Source organism: Myotis davidii, unplaced genomic scaffold, assembly GCF_000327345.1.
Source record: "Myotis davidii unplaced genomic scaffold, ASM32734v1 scaffold807, whole genome shotgun sequence".
In the NCBI taxonomy this organism is placed as follows: domain Eukaryota; kingdom Metazoa; phylum Chordata; class Mammalia; order Chiroptera; family Vespertilionidae; genus Myotis; species Myotis davidii.
Window position 1 is genome coordinate 2332070 of NW_006298272.1, and position 6859 is coordinate 2338928.

General features: G+C 51.0%; 1 long non-coding RNA gene across 1 annotated transcript in view; it reads left to right on the forward strand.

Annotated features, from left to right (window-relative positions):
- Positions 1 to 6859, forward strand: part of LOC107184691 — a 14419-nt gene that overhangs the window by 2624 nt on the left and 4936 nt on the right. Inside the window, exon 2 of the long non-coding RNA XR_001515591.1 lies at positions 2419 to 2488. This is a non-coding gene — a long non-coding RNA (uncharacterized LOC107184691). The remainder of the gene's footprint in view (positions 1 to 2418; positions 2489 to 6859) is intronic.

The following is a 6859-nucleotide window of genomic DNA, read 5'->3' on the forward strand; positions in this document are numbered from 1 at the left end:
GATTGCCATCAACTGCCCTCCCCTGCCAGCCTGATCACCCACTACTGCCCTCCCCTGCTGGCCATCTTGTGACCACATGGGGGCAGCCATCTTGTGTGAGGGTGTGACAGTCAATTTGTGCAGGTGCAGTGAGTCTGGGCACATTCTTTACTGGGTCAGGAGGGAGAGAGGACTCCGCCCTCGGAACCAGGTCAGAGGCCTGGTGGAGGGAGGGCTCTGGGAGCCTGAGGACAGGGAGCCCTTGTTTGCTTGCCAGGAGACACTGCCCTGGCTGTGGTTCTGAACCTGTGCCGTGCTCTCGGCTGGTTCCTCCGTGTCCCCGTGGGAACCAGCAGTGAACACCCACACAGAGTTTTTGCGGAGGATAGTTTGTAACGTTTGAAGGAGTTTGGGATCCCCCGTGAGAAACCTGTGTGGCCCCTATTCCCTGCCCCACTGCCTGTCGGCTTGAGCAGGTCAGCTCAGCTCCGCCCGGCGCTCCTCCTGAGCTGAAGGACCACGTCTCGTGGTCCGGAGACTCGCTGAGAGGGTGTGGGGAGCCTGCCAGCTCCCTGGCGGCCCACATGGATGCCCAGGACAACGCCATGCAGGGGGCAGTGCCAGGACAGGTGGCGCGCGGTCAGACCTCCGAGCGGGAGGTCCCCTGGGTGCTGCTTGGTGGCTGCTTTTGTACACGGGTATTGGGCCAGTGGCGGCATTTGCATTTGTTGCAGAGGATTGTCACGTTCCTCATCAGTGGACTTTCAGACAGGGCAGGGAAGGAACGCAGGTTGGGTATGCATTACGGCGGGAGGCTGGTACTAGTTAACTGGTGACATATTTCATTGGCATGAAGCACATTGAAAAATGCATTTCAAATGATTATACTTAAACATGGAGTATACATTATATATGCAGTCTTATTCCAACTGAAATTCTTTGTGGCTGCATGCCTACCTAATCAGAGACCTTTTTTTAGGAAGGTAGACTGGAGAGTTATTTTTCTTACTTACGAATCACTTACCCCAGTTTTGAATTTAAAAATTCACTTTATTGGGTAATAGTGCAGTCGCATTGTCTGGGATGGTTTCGATGTTCCAGGCCTGTTCCAGACGGAGGTCTTGTCTGCCTCACCACGCCTAGGAGGTGGTCCTGGCAGTGCGTGCGTTTCCAGGCGGGAGCCGGGTGGAGGGTGGGCCCTTGCTCAAGCTCCTCATGAGAGATGGACAAAGTTTCAAGGGGGAGCCGCTGGCAGACAAGGCTCCAGGCCCACCCGTGGGCTGGCACAAGCACTGACCACATGGAGGCCAGGCCCTGCGATCTGACCTTCCTGTGTGGCAGCCTCTGAAGGCCTGGCTTCCCTTCTGGAAATGAAAAGTGACTCCACAGGCGAAAGCACCAAACCGCTGCGGGCCAGTGGGTGGTGCTCGCCCTTGCTCTGCACTCTGAGTTGTTCCACGATCGGTTTTGAATAAGCAGTTTGTGTTAAAAGTGGTGGTCTCCCCACAGCCAGGCACAGCAGCTCCCCACCAGCCCCCAACAGACACTTCCCCTGACCCTAGTGCAGGCAGTGCTGCCCAGGACGCCCCAGCAGGCCTGACTGGTGCCGACCTCCTGCACTAGGCAGCTCCCAGCTGCCCCTGCCAGCCAGGGTACGAGGGGCAGGCGCCCAGATGGCCACACCACAGCCCTGGCCTCATGCTCCTTCCTCCTCACTCTGCCCACCCCGAGTCAGGTGCCTGTGGGAAAGGAAATAGGAAAGTTCCGTAGAGTGTTGGGAGCTGTGCCCTGTGACTGGTGCAGGGCAGGGAGGAAGCCCTTTTCTCCACCCTCGGGTTTGCCCCTGGGGCCTGCACACCACGCGGACGGGAGCCAGGTGAGCACAGGGCGGTCCTGCGTGTTTCACTGCTGTGAACGTTTTCATGTGCCCTGGGCCTCACAGGAAAGAGGTGGAAACCCAAAGGCCTGACATGCAGAGGGGTCAAAGCCTCATTTTCTGAACATTCACCTCCTCTCATCTGAAAATCGCCGTCCCGGACACTGTCCTGAGTGCACCGCTCTTAACGCACACGGCGCTTCCGCAGCACGTGCAAGTCTCCTTCCACGCACTGCACACCCTCCTCCGCCGGGGAGGCGCTGGGAAGGACGGTGCCTCGTGAGCCGTGTCCGCACACGTCCAGTCGGCACATGTTGCTGTATTTTGCTCACAAGAAATCATGTGTTTCTTTCACCATTAACCTGTCCCACTGCTGACTACTTTAAACACGTGCCATCTCTGCCCTCTGAGACTTCAGGAGAAATCTGATTCTTGTTCATCGTGATTGGAAATAGTCATGACATCGTGTGTTTGTCAGTTGTTGGCATGGTCCCATTTGGTATGTTACATAAGTACATGCTTTAACATATCAAAGTAATGCTTCTTTTTGTTTTATCTTGTAGATATTGCTATATGGAGATTTGCCAAAAAACAAAGAAAATATAATATATTTAGCAAATCATCAATGCACAGGTTTGTACTTCATTTGCATGAATCTTAGGTTTTTCTACAGAAAATATATGGACATTCAGAGTAGTGTTCTTATATACTTAAATGAAAATTTTTTGTTATTGTTAAAACATGACTTTTTAATGCAGATGTATATGTGACCTTGTATTTGTGGTTTTACTATGAATTTCCCTCATCTTGCCTCTCCGTCTGATGAGTGTACATAAGCTGTTTTCTCTTTCCCCCACTTCTTTGAACAGTACCCTAATGTCTGTGCGTCTTTCTTCTGGAGGTGATGTGTCTGGAAGGGGGCTGGTGGGTGGTGGGGTGTGTGCGTTTTATGTTTTGATGGTTGAGCTGCAGAAAGGGGTTCAGTATGTGAGGCCACATGTCCCCAGCACGACGTTCGTGTCTAACGGGCGTGGTTCCTTCTGACTCTCCAGTGTAGGTTTAACCACAGCTGGTTACTCCGACAGAGGCCTCTGCAGACTGGTCTTTAGTGAAGCATAGCCTAGACCAGGGGCCTCAGACTTTTTAAACAGGGCCGTTCACTGTCCCTCAGACCGCTGGGGGCCGGACTATAGTTTAAAAACAAACTATGAACAAATTCCTGTGCACACTGCATACATCTTATTTTGAACTAAAAAAACAAAACGGGAACAAATACAATATTTGTATTTGCATGTGGCCCGCGGGCCGTAGTTTGAGGACCCCTGGTGTAGACTTTCAATTAGACACTTTAAACTTTTATTCTGCAGTAGTTATGGAGTTACACGAATGATAAAAAATAGTGGCAAGAATTGCATGACCTCCTCCCCCAGTGATGACATCTTATCAGCTGGGTACAGCACCCAAAGCAACACATGTACCTTGACTACAGTCCTCAGTTCTCCAAATAGCTCCGCTCAGAAGCACCCGCTTCCAGTTTCCTTCAGACCTGTGCCTGCCTTCGAGGCGCACTTCCTATATTTCATCTTTACTCTGCAAAACCTAGTGCTCGGGAGTTAAAGCAAAAAGCAAGCTGACCGTTGATAAGGCCTGAACCTCAAGGCCTGTGTGCCAGCTGCCCGCACCTTCCCCCTGCCCACTGCGCCTCTTCACGACTTAGTGCTTTTATTCCTCCCTCTGCCATAGATACGGCAAAGAGCGGGAAAGAAGTTGAACTGTATTGTCCTCAATTTAGCTTATTAATGGTTACACTCAGTTTTATAGGACAAGCGTTGACACTACCAAGGGTTGACAGGAGATTTTGTATTTTTTTAAAATATATATTTTTATTGATTTCAGAGAGGAAGGGAGAGGGAGAGATAGAAACATCAATGATGAGGGTCATGGATCGGCTGCCTCCTGCACGCCCCACAGTAGGGATGAGCATGTGCCCTGACTAGGAATCGAACCGTGACCTCCAGGTTCATAGGTTGACGCTCATCCACGGAGCCACGCCCGCCTGGCAACAGGAGTTTTAATGTCTCTGTGTATTCAGTGAGCGCCGTCAGCGTGACTGGCTCAGATTATTTGATGTCATTACATTTGACTTAAGCACCCCTCCCTGCGTCAGGGTCTGCTGCTCACTCTGGCCTAGAAAGGAACCTTGCTTTTTGTCCTGTGTTTGACTCTTTCTCCAGACAGAACTGGGCGCTTCCCTCCCGGGCCTGTTGCGGTGCCTGTGTCTACCAGAGCTCCGTGAACTGAATAGGACGGGTTGTGGGGCCAGGGCAGCCGTGACAGCCCAGAGTTCCTCCGGTGGAGCTAGTGGCCCGTGTCACTTATGGAGCTGCTTCTCTGTGCAACAGGGTTTTCTCTCAAAGTGCCTCGTTCAAGTTGCCTGCCCCTTCCCTTGTTCCATGTGGGGAGGGGACACTGTGTAAGGGATCCTGGCCGTGGTGCCGGCGTGGAGTGGTCGCTGAGCACCGGACAGTGGTGGTGGTGATGACGATGGTCACATGATAGCCTCTGCCGTGTCTGTGTGCTGACTACGTGCCCTGCAGATACTTCACTTTAGAGCGGGGGCTTCTGGGAGGCATTTGGAAGAAAGCAGATTTTTAAACTACTTCTTTGTTTGAAACTGGAAGGTGTGGTGGGCAGTCTGAGTGCAGTCACCTCGCAGCACATCCGCCCCACCCCTCACCTTCCTCCAGGCTGCCTTTTGGGGCCAGGCCTGCACCACTCGCCATCAGAGTTGAGAAGGATCTTTTTTAAATGCCTTTTTAAAAAACCGTAACCTAGGGACAAAACTAAGTAGTGATTTTAAATTACAAGCCTTAGTCAGAATACAAGGTGGGGCAAAATAGGCTTGCAGTTGTGAGTACACCAGACCCGGTTGGTTGTTGTATTATTACTTACTAGAGGCCCAATGCACGAAATTTGTGCAAGTGAATTCATTCAAGTCGGGCCTTCCTTCCCCCGGCTGCTGGCACCAGCTTCCTTCTGGCACCTGGGACCTGTCCCTCACAGCTCTGGCTTTGTCCGGAAGGACATACGGTCTAGTTAGCATATTACGCTTTTATTATTATAGATTGTGTTCTTTTCCATGTTAACAACTGTAAACCTACTTTTGCCTCACCCTGTGTGATAGAAGATTTAAAAACCTTTTCCCAGAAAAAAAAAAAGGGCACATAAACATTTGTATATGGTCTTAGGTTCCCGAGGACCCTCCTGCTTTTCTGTGGACTGGGCCATTGGCCGGTGGGTCTAAAAAGGTGTCTTTTTAAAACCCTCTTGAGATATTCAGAGTCACAGCTGAGTATCTAAAACTGAAGTAGCAGAAAGGTAAGTCCCGGACTGCTGTTTGGCCTAGACTCTCTGCTCACCTGCAGGGCCAGTGGGTCCACCGGTCTTCCTGGCAGGCCTTTCAGAGGGTTAAGTGTCCGCGAGCTCACTCCTCCCTTGTGTCTCTGCCACCTTATTCCTCTCCGGGTCAGCAGGGCAGAGTGGCTGCAAGCCTTCCTCTCTGCCTTCTTTCACTGTCTGTGACTGACGGACCTTGTTGATCTCATGATATGCTCCCCTTTCTTGGTTTAGGTGACATTTTTCTTGACAGCATGTATGGTGAGTAGATGGTCATAAGAAGGCGTGGGCTTTGGAGTCAGAGAGACCCTGGCCCCTGTGCCATTCTGCAGTCGGGTGTGTGACGGTGGGCAGCTCCCTGCCTCTCTGACCTGTATTGGTCAGGTCCAGGCAATATCGATGTGGCTGGCTCCTAATCTCACAGTGTGCCTGCTCGTGGGGGTACTTCCCAGCAGGAGCGATGATGATGATGGTGGTGGTGGTGGTGATGATGCTAAAGATGATGATGGTGATTGTGATGATGGTGATGCTGTTGCTGCTGATGGTGATAGCGATGATGATGGTGGTGGTGGTGATGATGATGGTGGTGATGGTGGTGATGGTGATGATGGTGGTGATGATGGTGGTGGTGATGATGGTGATGATGATGGTGGGGATGATGATGGTGATGATGGTGATGATGATGGTGGTGGTGATGATGGTGATGATGATGGTGGGGATGATGATGGTGATGATGGTGATGATGATGGTGGTGGTGATGATGGTGATGATGATGGTGGGGATGATGATGGTGATGATGGTGATGATGATGGTGGTGGTGATGATGGTGATGATGATGGTGGGGATGATGATGGTGATGATGGTGATGATGATGGTGGTGGTGATGATGGTGATGATGATGGTGGGGATGATGATGGTGATGATGGTGATGATGATGGTGGTGGTGATGATGGTGATGATGATGGTGATGGTGATGATGGTGGTGATGGTGGTGGTGGTGGTGGTGGTGATTGACCATGAGCGCAGTGCTGGGTCCAAGCCAGGCAAGTACACCCTGGGTAGCCACGTTGGACTCTGCAGCATCCGTGTGAATTAGGAACTGTCGTTACTTCAGAATGTACATGAGGAAACCTTGCTTTTTAAACAGACATATATATGTTTTTGTTGATTTTTAGAAAGGAAGGGAGAGAGAAACACTGGTGCCCAGACCAGGAATCAGCCCAGCCTCCTTTTGGTGTGCAGGACAACACCGACCGTCTGAGCCACAGTGGCTGTGCCAGGAACCCTTGCTTTTCCTGCGGCCTCTCCTCGCTGGCCTCAGGTTCAGGGAAACAGTGGTGCAGCTGAGACTGGGTCACATGGAAGAATTCTCGTGTGGCCACATTTCTGATGTTTTGATTACATGATGTCAGAGCTCAAGTGCACATGACTGACTGTAAAGGGAGTGTGTTACCTTCTCAGCTGTCATAACTCAGCTTTGTCTAGTGCAGCCGTGTGCAAACTACGGCCCGTGGGCCGGAGCCAGCCTGTTTGAAATGAATAAAACTAAAAAAAAAAAAGACCGTACCCTTTTATGTAATGATGTTTACTTTGAATTTATATTAGTTC